This window comes from Lipotes vexillifer, unplaced genomic scaffold (genome assembly GCF_000442215.2).
Source record: "Lipotes vexillifer unplaced genomic scaffold, Lipotes_vexillifer_v1.1 scaffold141, whole genome shotgun sequence".
Taxonomy (NCBI): Eukaryota; Metazoa; Chordata; class Mammalia; order Artiodactyla; family Lipotidae; genus Lipotes; species Lipotes vexillifer.
Window position 1 is genome coordinate 807281 of NW_006792108.1, and position 13382 is coordinate 820662.

A 13382-nucleotide genomic window follows, 5' to 3' on the forward strand; every position below is an offset into this window, starting at 1 on the left:
CTGCTGAAATCCTGCCCCCCACCCTTTTTCTTTTTTCTGAGGCCCAGACAAGTCTTCCCTCCTCAGAGGGTCTTCTGAAATCCTCTGGAATCTTCCCACCCCATTTTCTTGTTGCTCCTTTCACCTCCGTCCTAGAGCTTATCATCTGCCAACATCAGGTGTAGCTATGTATAGTTGACTCCTGAACAACGCAGGTTTGAACTGCGCAGGTCTACTTATACGTGGATATTTTTTAAAATAATACTACAGTGCAGTACAATCCGAGGTTGCTTGAATCCTCTGATGGGGAACTGTGGGTACAGAGGAACGCTCTGCAGAAGGCTGATTATGAATTATATACGGATTTTCAACTGTGAGGAGGGTCAGCACACCAACCCCTGAGTTGTTCAAGGGTCAAGGGTCAGCCGTCTTCATATTTTTTTACCTGCCATATTGTGAACTTCAGGTTAGCAGTGACTGTTGCATTCATTGCTGTGGCACACCGCCCCCCATGCTTACCTTCAGTTTTTCTCATCACTTTCTCCTTTCCTCTCCCTTTTTTCCAGACATATCACCTCTAACTCTTCTTCTAATGACATTTCTTTTACTCTTATTTTCCTGTAATTACAGGTGAGATTCGATGATTTGTAAGTATAGCTAAATCTCTGTTGCTGCCCTTCTCCTGTCCTTAACACCTGTGTACAGACCTGTGTGCTATTTTCTTAACACACTTTTTTCTGTTTTAGTCCTAGGCAGTAATAAAATATAAACGTAAAAGGGGAAGAGTTTAGAAAAGAATTGTCTCCTCTCAGTGTGTTCGTGAAATTCACAGTATGTTCGATGCTCTGGTTTGCTAGGCCTTGACAATGGAGACTGTATCAGTGGAATCTTCCAATCAATATAACATTCATAGTTGGGATTCTGAGTTGTCAAAACATGGCCGTGCGATTTGTCTGAGGTTTTGTCACAGAGAATTTCTTAGAACTTCTCTTTGCTTTGTGTGGTTTATGGGGAATCCTCTTTCTTCCTCTTTAAGTCGTTTTTCTTCCAAACATATTTACTGAATAAGACAACTGAAATTCATAAAGATTACCTAGTTACCTAGTCTTCAGGAAAATTCTTTTTTTTCTTTGTATTTAAAACAATTAAAAAAGAGAGAAAAAGTCTATTTAACAGTTTTAGGTTCCCAGCAAAATTGAGCAGAAATTACAGAGTTCCTGTATATTCTTCCCCCACCCCCACTGGTATATTTGTTACAATTGATGAACCTACATTGACCTCATCCAAAGTCCAGAGTTTACATTAGGGATCACTCTTGATGGTGTACAGTCTATGGTTTTGGACAAAGGTATGATATCTATATCTGTTACAGGATCATACAGAACAGTTTCACTGCCCTAAAAGTCCTCTGTGCTTTGTCTCTTCATCCCCCCTGACCACTTAACCCCCGGTAACCACTGATCTTTTTATTGTCTCCATAGTTTTGCCTTTTCCAGAATGTCATATATTTGGAATCATACACTATGTAGCCGTTTCAGAAAGTAAATACCACAATAAATGGAGACGCACAATTTTTTTTGGTTTCGCAGTCCATATAAAGGTTATGTTTACACTATACTGGAATCTATTGAGTGTGTAGTAGTGTCATCTCTAAAATGCGCATGCCTTAATTACACTTATTGCTAAAAAATGCTCATCATCATTGACAAGGTTGCCACAAATCTTCAATTTGTAAAATACAAACTGTATCTGCCATGCTTGTGAAGCACAATAAAATGAGATACGCCTGTATTCATTTAAGGTTCCTCCATGTCTTTTCATGGCTTGATAGCTCACTTTTTTTAGTGATGAACAGTATTCCATTTCTGAATATACCAGTTTGTCCATTCACCCATTGAGGGACATTTTGGTTGCTCCCAGGTTTTGGCATTTATGAATAAAACTGCTATAAATATCCATGTGCAGGTTTTGGTGTGGATATAGGCTTCGAACTCATTTGGGTAAACACCAAGGAGTACAGTTGCTGGATCGTATGGTAAGAGTATAAGAGTGTGTTTAGTTTTGTAAGAAACCAGTTAACTGTCTTCCAGAGTGGCTGTACCATTCTGCATTCCCACCTGCAATACAGACTTATTTTTGTTGGAGGTTCAAGGGACTTCTTAAAAATTCATAAAAGGAAAAATCCATCCCTACAAAGTTGTAGAATGGCCAGTACGTGGCCTAGTTTCATTTTACGAAAATATGAGCATGTCACAGTCCTTTTAAAATGCTCATAGAACTCAAAACCGGTTGCAGAGAAATGAGGAGAAATGGTATAAAAAGCAGACTAGATGATCATATCTGTAGCACTGATATCACAGCTCATTCTTGATTCGCTGCTTGTGGATCCACAACCCTGGGAGGATGGGGGATGCAGGTGTTCTTCTGCCCTGCCCCCCAGCTGACTTAGCCAGGTGTCTGCAATCCCTTGAGTGGGCTTCCTTGCTGATGTGGACATCCCCCATCCAGCCACACTAAGGGGAGATTAGTTCTTTAGTGCTGATGGCAACTGCAGCTATTGGCAGAAGAGTGTTATTCCATTTCTTTGCCCGCATCATAGCTGATTTCCTGTGAGGGAATGGATGAAGAAATTGAATAATCCTCTGGCTGGTGTGGAGGGTCCATTGCAAAAGCCCCAGGTCTTGGCTTTCTTCATCAAACCAGAGCCCTTCTTGTAAGTGTGCCTGTGTGTTGGGTGGGGCCCTGGGCTTCTAAGGAACTTTAGCAATCCTAGTCTCAACACTCAGGCAGACAGGGCTCTTTCCCCTCCAAACTTAAATGCTAGTGAAATCTCTCAAAGAAGCCCCTTCTGCCTAAGAGAATCAATAACCTTTCCTCTGACTGCCAATTCAAAGTAGAAGGGATGTTTGGAATGCTTTATTATCCCCAAGGTGCCCCAATTAGTTGAGTTACCATTAAGAGCCAGGAGTTCCAGAGGTTGAATCTTTGGGGTAAATTAATGCCCGTGGTGTTTTATAATTTCAAGAAGGATAATTTTTATATTTAAGCTTAAAAAAAAAATGAGCTAATTAGAAATCAGCCCAGAGGGATTTTTAAATTCTTTGAACTGATGGGTGTTTTGGCCAATAGTATTCAAACAATTCCATAAATATGCACCGAGTATCCATCGATGCCAGGCCTTGCAATAAGCAGAGGTTAGAAAGATAGGTAAGATACTCTCCATCCCTCAGGGAACAGTCTAGTAAGAGCATCAGACATACAAGGAAGCTCAGTCTTTCTATAACCATTTATGTGAGTGTCTCCAGGGAGGGTTCTTCTCTGGGGATGCAAAGATGAATAAAGCTCAGGACTAGTACTTTCCTGAAGGAATCAGATAATAAGATGTTATTAATACTGTGTGATCCATGCCATAACTTGAGGAGGATGAACTCTATTAGAGGCTAGGGAGTGAGTGTCAGGAAGTGCCTGGAAGAGGAGGGAGAGGCTTGGTCTGGGTCTTGGAGAATAAGTAAGAGTTGAGGAAGAAGAGAGCTGGGCTGAGAAATTCTAAGTGATGAGAAGAGCTTGTGCCAGGACCCTGACATCTTAAACAGCTTGGTGAATTCTGGAACTGAGTATTAGGGCATGGGTAAATGGGAAGATGCAAGTGGGGAGCGATAGAGGAGGAAAGGTTGAATAGTCCTGGGGGGCTCTCATGTGATAAAGGAAGGAGGGCACTTCATCCCGCACATGGTGATAAAGCAGAGAAGAGGTTTCAGTGGGAGAGGGCAGGCTGGTGTTTTCACTTAAAAATCCTCAGGTGGCTGCAAAGGATGCATTGGACAGAGGGAGATGCAAGGCAGGGAAACTGCTTCTGGGACTATCACATTAGCTGCAGGGAGAATTTATAGCTGGGCTAGGGTAGTGGCAGTGGGAAGATGATGGAGGAAAGAAGTGTTCGGGAGGTGATGTGGACAAGATGAGTCAAGGATGACGCTGAGATTTCTAGGTACCCTATAAAGTGAGTTCATAAATGTTATATGAACATAAGAGTTCAATAAATGTTATTTTCCTTGGGCAACAGAGTAGATAGTGATGCTCTTAAGTGGAGAAAAGGAAAGCTAGAGGAAGATTTGGGAGATAAAAGATGTATCTGGTATTGGGTCTAGGATGTTTGTTCCTTTAAAACAAAACAAAACAAAAACTACCTGCTTCCTGTTTCCTGCCAGTGACAAATTCATATGCTTCTTTGATAGACTGGCATATTATTGCTAATTAAAAATACTCTAATTGAAAACTGTGTCCTTCCAGATGACCATTGGAAAATATCCTTCACATATTATGCGTGATTGCCATGGATATTTATTTATTAGGCCTCCTCTTGGGCCAGGCTAATCGGAAACAGGGATGATGTGGTCAGGCTTGGGAGGATTTCTGTATTTTGCCTTTCCAGACAGCTTCTTGGGAGGAGAGAGAAATTGTCTAGATTCCCGGGCTTCTGATATTCTGAAACCATTTGTTCTAGTTGGTGCTTCAGAAACCAAGGACCTTGTCAATTTCTTCTTGGGATCAGCTTGGACCAGAGCAATTTTAACATAAAATAAAGGAAGGAGAACGTGAAATAAGGATCCAGTAAACCTCCTGATTTATAAGATAAACATAATTTAACATTTTTTGCTCAGTGTTTCAGTTCCAGGTACACAAGTGAGGATCAGTATGCTGATTTTGGTAGGTGCCTATTTCTAATAGAGGCAGGAGTTGCATATTACTGGTAGGTGCCCCTTGTCCCTGGATAGTGTTTTAATGCCTGTTAATGAGTGTGACACATTATTAAATGCCTATAGTAAACTTGAACATTGTGGTACTGCCCTGAATACCACATTAAGTGACCTCAAAGATTTCATTCCCCTTCAAGAGTCAAGACAATTGGAATTTCGTCTAGATGTAGAGAAACTTGGGAACAGTTGTACAAACATTGGTCATGCTGTAAATATTCAAGAAATGGATGCTGAGTGTATATTATGTTCTGGACACTCTGTTAGGCTCTGGGGACAGAATGAGAAGCACAAGAACAGTGCTTGCTGGAGAGGAGCATATGTTATATTGCAGAGGACAAATAGGTAATCAAGTAAATAAGATGGAGGTAAGAAGAGTGAAGAGGTTGCAAGAAGAGTGAAGAGAGTCATGTGCTGAGAAAATGATTGACAGGGTCAAGGAAGCCTTGCTAAGGAGCCATGCCGGGATCTAAGGAAAAGGATGGGGCAGAGGAAACACGTTCACAGTCCCTGGGGTGGGAATGAGCTCTGCAAGTTCGAGAAACACAAAGAGGGCGATGGTTGGGGTGTATGTAGGTATTGTAGAGTGAGGGAGAAATGGGTTACCTTGTTCCAACCAGTCACGGAAGGCTTATTAGAGACTTAGAAATGAAATAGATGTATATTTACTACATATAGATATATACCCCACCTAACAAGGTAGGTGTTGTTACACCTACCTTGCTGTAAATATACCCATTTCCTAGATGAGGGAACTGGGTGTCCGAGACCAGATCTACAGAGCTAGGGCCCGAGTCAAGGCTGTCTGACTTTTCCACTGCACCCTAACTGCAGACCCACAGAATCGGAGCAAGGCACTTGGAGTGATTAAGTGCTGAGTCATTGGCCTCCTAGGCTGGCTTCCCTGTGATGCCTGGGCTTTGGGATATTAACAGCAGTGATCAAACGATGATAACAGCAGTGGCAATAACTATACCTACTATCACATACTTTATAGTTCGTAAGTACTTTACTGTGCAGCTCCTTATTTGTGGCTCAGAAGAACCCTCAAAGGTAAGCAGGACATGTTTTATTCTTCTTTAGGTTAAGAGATGACCTGAGGTGACATGGAACAGGGCTGGGACTTGGCTCTTCTGATTCTAATCCAGGGCCCTTTCCTTAAACCACAGAAACTCCTGATTAAGGAGGAGATAAATATGGCTCATGAGCTTGTAGTCCTTCAGACTTCCAGAAAACAAATATGTACTTTTTTTTCAAAGCACTTTTGACTGTGAAGACGAGGCATAAAAGATGGACTCACTCTCATGAGTTTATTGAGCTTCTGTTGTGTGCCAGACACTGGGACTGCCAAAGGATCCCAATAAAATAAGTTGAAAGGTACTAATTCAGCACAGTGTTACTTGCCCTATGATACGATACTAGAAAAAATGCTATGGAAATACAGAGGAAAAAGTAATTAAGTCACTTGTAGGAATTTGGGGAAGACCTCACCAAGAAGATGACAGTAAACTAGGCCTTGAAGGATGAATATTAGGGTTTCTCTGGGGAAAGAAGCAAGCAAGGTTATTCTAGGAAAAACAGATAAGAATACTATAATAAAAGAGTATGATGGCTCTGAGGAATAGTAAGTAATCAGGTATATCTGCAGCATGGAATATATAGGATATCGTAGTGGGAAAGGAGGCTGGTAGACTGAGGTCTGATTGCAGAGGGCCTTGAATGCCAGGCTCAGGTGGTGCTGTATTTGGCTTGACCATCCCAAGTTTACTAGCAAGGGGATGACATGATTCTATTTTCTTTGTCTTAGGAAGCAAGTGCTATTGGCAAAGGGAGATGGGACTGGAACAGAGGAAAGGTTAGAAACTGTTGTAGTCCTGAAGGAGGAAGAATGAAGCCCTGAATTGGTTGTAATCCCAAATTATGTGTTGAGAGAAAATGTGACACTGGGACTGAAGGACTGATTGGATATGAAGACACACTGATTGGATTTTGGACATACACACTAGTGTTACATTTGTACACATACATACGCTGTTTATTTTGGCCTCCCTAGACTCAGCCCAGTTCTCCCTGATTCTTCCAGGCAGCCATTGATTTATTTTTTTTCATCCTCAAAAAGAGAAAATGTTATAGGTCTGTGATCTTATAGATCCTTTCTGTATGATTTGATCTTTGATCCCATAGGAATCTTCTGGCTGAGAAATGCTGAATACAATCAAATTTTTGAAGAGTTGGAGGCATGATAATATTTATATCCTGCAGATTACTTACCTCTTATGTATTTGGAACTGTTGTTGCCTATTTGAAAGCCCTCCTACTAAGCACTTTAGGGAAATCATTCTCAGCCAGTGACCTCTAGTAGGGAAACATTAGCAGAGCAACCTATTCTCTGTTTCTGGCCTCCTGCTGAATGCTGAAGGAGAATTTAGGTATTGGATAAAGGACTATAATATTTATGTCAGATCTCACACATTTCTAAAATATTCTTTCTTCTACTTTTTTATTAATTGAGGACTACTCATCCTGGCTTTAAAAATGTAATGTGGGGTCAAGAGTTAGAAAAAAAAGTCAACAAATACAGATTGCTTGCTCTTTAAATTATAAGCATCAGGAATTTATTTCTGTTGCAAAGTAGGGTTACACTTAATCTCTGAAGTAAAATGGGTTTTTCTGCTTTAGCTTGGATTCATTTCATTCCTTTTTCACCCAAATTCATGTAACACTGTGAGAAGGGTCCCAAAATAATCTCTACATTCAGTCAAAAACATCTGCAGGGGAGTCTTCCATGTTCAGATCAATGTTTCCATGAAAGAGAAGCAGCATTTTGAGGCTATTCTGGTGGTTCATATACTGGCATTGCCACCTGGGAAAGCTTTCAACTCCCTGCACCCCAGTTACTTCAGTGAAGATGATACTCATGTCCTATGAGTGTTGTGAAGACTAAAAGAGGTGTGAAGTCACTGGAATTAAGTCTGGCACAAATGAGGGTTCAGTAAATATTAGCTCCTTTAGACACCAGTTTATAGAAGTTAGGCAAAAGAGATGCAGGCTTTTTCCTTTAGGGAGATTATAACTTAGTTTTCAAAACCATTGATTGGCAGAATGTTGTTTAAAATTCCTTCTGTTCCATTGATCTGTGTGTCTGTACCACAGATGCCAGTGCCATAGTGTTTTGATTACTGTAGCTTTGAAGTATAGTCTAAAGTCAGGGAACGTGATACCACCAGCTCTGTTCTTCTTTCTCAGGATTACTTTGGCTATTCAAGGACTTTTGTGTTTCCGTACAAATATTAGAATTAATTGTTGTAGTTCTGTGAAAAATTTCTTTGGTCTTTTGATAGGGATTGCATTGAATCTGTAGATGGCCTGGGTGTTATGCTTAGTGAAATAAGCCAGACAGAGAGAGCCAAATACTGTATGTTATCACTTATATGTAGAATGTAAAAAATGAAATGAATGAATATAACAAAACAGAAACAGACTCACAGATATAGAGAATAAACTAGTAGTGACCAGTGAGAAGAGGGAAGAGGAGAGGAGCAAGACAGGGGTAGGAGACTAAGAGGTACAAACTCCTATGTATAAAATAAGCTACAAGGATATATTGTAGAGCAAAGGGAACATAGCCAATATTTTATAATGTTAAATGGAGTATAAGCTACAAAAATTTTGGTTTTTTTAAAAAATTTTTATTTATTTATGGCTGTGTTGGGTCTTCGTTGCTGTGCACAGGCTCTCTCTGGTTGCAGCGAGCGGGGGCTACTCTTTGTTGTGGTGCACGGGCTTCTCATTGCGGTGGCTTCTCTTGTTGCAGAGCATGGGCTTCAGTAGTTGTGGCTCACAGGCTCTAGAGCACAGGCTCAGTAGTTGCCCGGGCTTAGTTGCTCTGTGGCATGTGGATCTTCCCAGACCAGGGCTCAAACCCGTGTCCCCTGCATTGGCAGGCAGATTCTTAACCACTGTGCCACCAAAGAAGCCCTCTACAAAAGTTTTGAATCACTGTTGTACAACTGAAACTAATAGAATATTGTAAATCAATTATAACTCAATAAAAAAGAAAATTCTTGATTCTCATGCCTCCTGTTAAGTGTCTGATGTCAAAAATGGAATTACACAGCCATTTATCTCCTTGGTGATCTAGAAAATAGGTATGTTTTTACTTCGGGCTGGTTACAGAGTAGAATCCATTTACAGTGTTGAAAGACTGAGCTTTAAGAATCCTTGGCTTTCAGACTTTATACAGCTCTGTCAGCATGCTACTCAGAAGCAAATTTCCTGAAAGAGCTATCTTTTTTCTTTTTCAAACAAATGACAGGTGTAGGTACATAATTCAAATTACCTTGTAGTCTTAAAAAAAAAAAAATAAAGGCATTAAATCATATTGTTGTAGAATTTTAGCCAGATTCTCTTGACCATTGAGATGGCCATCTAACAAATATTTTAGTACCGTTGTTACTCCAGTGAGCAAGATACAGTCCCTGAAATTGTCCATGTTTAATTGACTTGGATAAATATTTTGCGACTTAAAAAATTAACTGTTGCCACCTGAAATGGGAGGTATTTCTATATTTTGAGGAGGGAGGAGTGAAGTGGCCAAATTTTAAAAATTAATTGCATTTCAGCAAGTGACTGGAATACTTGTTTTCATTGACCCGATTGTTATATAGATATGCAATTATTTAATCAACTAAGTAATTTGTACTTCTGTAGTTTCATCATTTTCGTGCTGCATTGTAACCCTATGTATTCAAGGTATTGAACCTGTTCCATAAACAGTATTAATCTCAATTACTTTGGGAGCTTTAAATACTATTCCCTTATTAAATATATTCTTTGTTATGCTGCCCATGTTTTTGCAGCATCAGAAACTATTGATGCTGATAAAAGCAAACATTCAGTTAAAAAACCTTTTCATGTTTTAATTAATTAAAAAAATAAATTGTGCATTTATCTTTCTCAAATGGTTTTGGTTATGGAAAACACCTGATAGGGCTAATTTAGAACTTTGGGTCCAAAATCCAACTTCATGGCTTGGTTTTATCTGAGGGACATTAAAATAGTAGAACATTTTCTGTCTTGGCAAGATTTGCAGTGTTGAAATTTTGAAAAGAAGTTTTAATTTTGTCCATGAAACTATAAACTTCTTGAAGGCAGGGCCTGCCCCTTTTATTTCTGTGCTACCAGCACATGGTTGGCTGTGGTTAAAGGTTTGCTGATTGGAGTTGAACTGAATTGAATAACACAACAGAATTTGAGACTCAATCTCCCAGGTCTTCCTTGTTTAATACACATAGGATGAACCTGACAAAACTGTCCTTTTTTCATTTCAAAAATTTCATTTTATTCTGTTCATCTTTGATGTGGAACATTTTTACGGCCTCCTGCTGTAACTCATTTGGGTAGTGAGTTAACTTCTTTCTTGGAACTTAGCCCTTCGTTTTACTTCGCAGTATTCAGGCTCCCCAAAGTTAGCTTGCCTCTGGGTAGAGATTGCTGCAAAATTTCCAAATGATCCTTCAACATGTAGGTTAAAGCAGAACTAAAATTAAGGACTCTATCATGTAAGCCACCTGAAAAACAAACCCAGGGACATTTGTGTCTTCCTATTAACTCTTGGCTAGCACAAGGAGTTAATATTTCTTGCAAAGATCAAAAGATGACCCAAGACAGTCTCCCCAAGGTACACAGTTCTGAGGTTTTACTGTGAAATCCAATTCAACTGGCATTAACTCTAGAACCTACTCCCGTATTTAATTTAATCATCACAGCCAAAACCAAATTAATACATACATAATGAGGTTACAGGTTCAATATTAAAATAGAATGGGGAGAAAGGCAGGCAGGAAAAGTATAATGTTCTCTGCTTAGTCACTACTAAAGAATTTGCTCCTTTGCCTCTTTCATTAGTCTAGCTCAGAGTTTTTCAAACTTCAGTGTGCCTGTGAATTATTATACAGGGATTTTTACCCAAGTCCACATATTCTGTCTTATGGGTGATATAAGAAAGCTCAAAAACAAATGTTACTATCTTTATAAACTGTCTCTAACAAGTACTTCTATACATATATTATACAAGAAAATATACTGAAACTGAGAGATTTCAGAGAGACCTTTAACCCTTTTCTGTCTAAATGCCCCACCTATGAAACAGGGATCCCGGTCCCTGGTATTTCATCCTGTGCCTTGGGCATAAAGCAGCCCACGTCCAAAGAGTCATTATTGTACTCGTGGTGACCTCTCTGCGCACATCATCAGGGCTGTCTGGTCTGTGAAATACCATTAGATAATCATTTGGGATGGCTTTCGAGTCTGGCTTCTTGCAGAGATGCGGTGGGATGCTTAGGAAACTTCCTGAGTGGTTGGTATGACTGGGGCTTTGGGTCTTATTTTTAATAACAAAGCAAATATTATCAGCAACTGGGCAGAGGAGGGTAAGATGCCAATCCTGCCAAACTCCAGTGGAGGCAGGGGGCTGTCCTGCCTCTCTGAGAACCGGCTGTCATCTGCTGCTCTCTTGTCACACTGACACGGCCCCCTTGGCTGGGCTGATTGGTCGCTGGCAATAACTGATAGGGAATACTGATATTCTCGCTGGCAGTTCCTCACACTCCGAAGAGGCTCCTTTCCACCCCTCTTCTCACCTTCCCGACCCCTGCCTGGTGCCCAGCCTCCCCCAGTGATGCTGCCCCTGCCCCCCGGGAGAGGAGAGCCCTGGGCGTAATGCTCTGAAATCCACCAGGCTGCTTGCGTTCAGGCTTGCCGGGAGAGTCCTGTTCCCGACTTCTCAGGCTTTTCACAGCACAAACAACTGCATGTGGGCCCGAGGGGAGGCTGAGAAGGACTTGTGTGTGTTGGTTTTACCGTCTTTCATCACTTTGTTGGCTTCATCCCGTGTCTGGAGCTCCGCGGTGGATTTCTTTCTGCCTACGACACTGAGGAAGGATCCCTTCTCCTTCTGCTGACTCTTTCTATTTTTATGGTAAGTGCTTGCATTCAATGAGCAGCCCTGCTGCAGTGAAGTGAACGCTAGCTCTCTTCCCAGCTAAGCTTAGTGACCTTCTCTCTGCGTTTCTCCTGTTTTCCTGGATCCACGTCTGGGGTGATCCAGCTGACGAAAATGCCGGGGGCCATGTGTCTGGATTGTTTGTCTTTTCATTTTCTTTTATTGTTTCCATAAACCTGAGCTCCTCGCCTGTGATGGAAGCATAAGCGCTCTCTCTTTGTCCTTGAAGCGGCGGGCAGGGAAATGTGTGCACGATGGTAAACTGCAGCAGTGTGCAGGTGATCTGTGGAGGGTGACTGACAAATTTGGGCAAGATGAATCCTCGGCGTGCTGAGGTGCACTTCTCAGAATCCGGAAGGGCCGGGCTGATCGGCCCACCTAGCAAACTATTTCATCTTTCCCGGTGAAGACAGCACGCGTGTGAGTTATGTCGGAGTCGGCTGTGGGCAGTGGCGCCTTAAAGCACCTGCCTGTGGGTCCAGACTGGCCCTGTATCTTTCTTGTGGGCTTTACAACTTGGGCAGTGGCATTTGTGGCTGCGGGAGGAACCCTGCACTGGCTGGCAGAGTAGACTGCATGACCTCATTGCTTCTTTCCCTTTGGAATCTCAGGGTGCCTGTTCTGCAAACTGTGTCTTCCATCCTTTTCAGAGGGTGGTAGGGCAGCGATGAGAGGGCACGTTTCTGAGTTGACAACATAGTTTCGATCCTCCTTCTGGGAGATAAAAGGCTTTGAGACTGTTGGAATGGTTAGACTTTCCTAAGAGAAAATAAGCAGGTTTCAGAGGAAGAACATGCATGTTGCGGTGACATCAGGCAGACTGTTTGTTCCAGGGCATTTACTCTTAGACTCATGTTCTAATTTTTCACCTGGTCTCCCGAGGCGTGCTGCAGAGAGCATGACAACTTCAATTACTGGCTGCCCCTTGAATCCCAAAGGAAACAAGTCAAGAACATTTTAGTATAGTTCTCACTTTGTGGAACCTGGGGTTGAAGGGGAGTCTCTTCTCACAGGGAGATGTCTTTATTTTCCTTTTCCTTTTTTTTTTTTTTTTCGTAGCAGGTGTGCTGGATTATTTTGGTCAACGTAGCATTCTAAAGAATAAGCTTCACAGTTCTAATTCTGCTTGGTTATTTTCGGGTCTTGGACTGGAGATGGGTTATTTTATTTGATTTTGTGTGGATTTTCCAGTTGTGGTCCATTTAAGTCCAGGGAGGGTAAAATGTGGAGTGAAATTTCTGGTCTTTCTCCCTGTTGACTGGGAGTTTGGAATGTAAAGTTCCTTAACTGTCTTTGCTCTTTCTTACCACTTTTGTTTTCCACTGTGTGGATTTTTCTCAAAATAGTGGTGATGACATCAGGCATATGCTTTTATCCTGTTCCCTGGGTCCAAAGTAGATAATTTGGTTGTTTTGGGTGGAGGGTTCTTTAAATGCATGAAAGCATACATTAAAACAAAGAACAAGAATTGTAGATGTTTACATTATCACCCAGCTTCAGAGTCAAACCAGCAAATAGGTTAACAGCAACAGCAACAACCAAAAATTAGGATCCTTGTATATTGTAAACTCTGAATCATTAAGTCGTGTCTGAAGTACTTTCATCATTGTTTGGATTAGCTGTTCTAATATCGACACTTCCCTACA

General features: G+C 41.2%; 1 protein-coding gene across 4 annotated transcripts in view; it reads left to right on the top strand.

The window, feature by feature from the left end:
• Nucleotides 1-13382, top strand: part of ANO4 (anoctamin 4) — a 448962-nt gene that overhangs the window by 68741 nt on the left and 366839 nt on the right. For 2 of the 4 annotated variants that reach the window (XM_007465339.1, XM_007465341.1), the window contains exon 1: nt 11312-11712. The exons of 1 other annotated variant lie outside the window; for it this stretch is intronic. The gene's annotated coding sequence lies outside the window, so the exon portion shown is untranslated. Of the gene's footprint in view, nt 1-11311; nt 11713-11816; nt 12157-13382 lie in introns of those variants that run through there. One more of the 4 variants, XM_007465340.1, reaches the window with a different exon arrangement.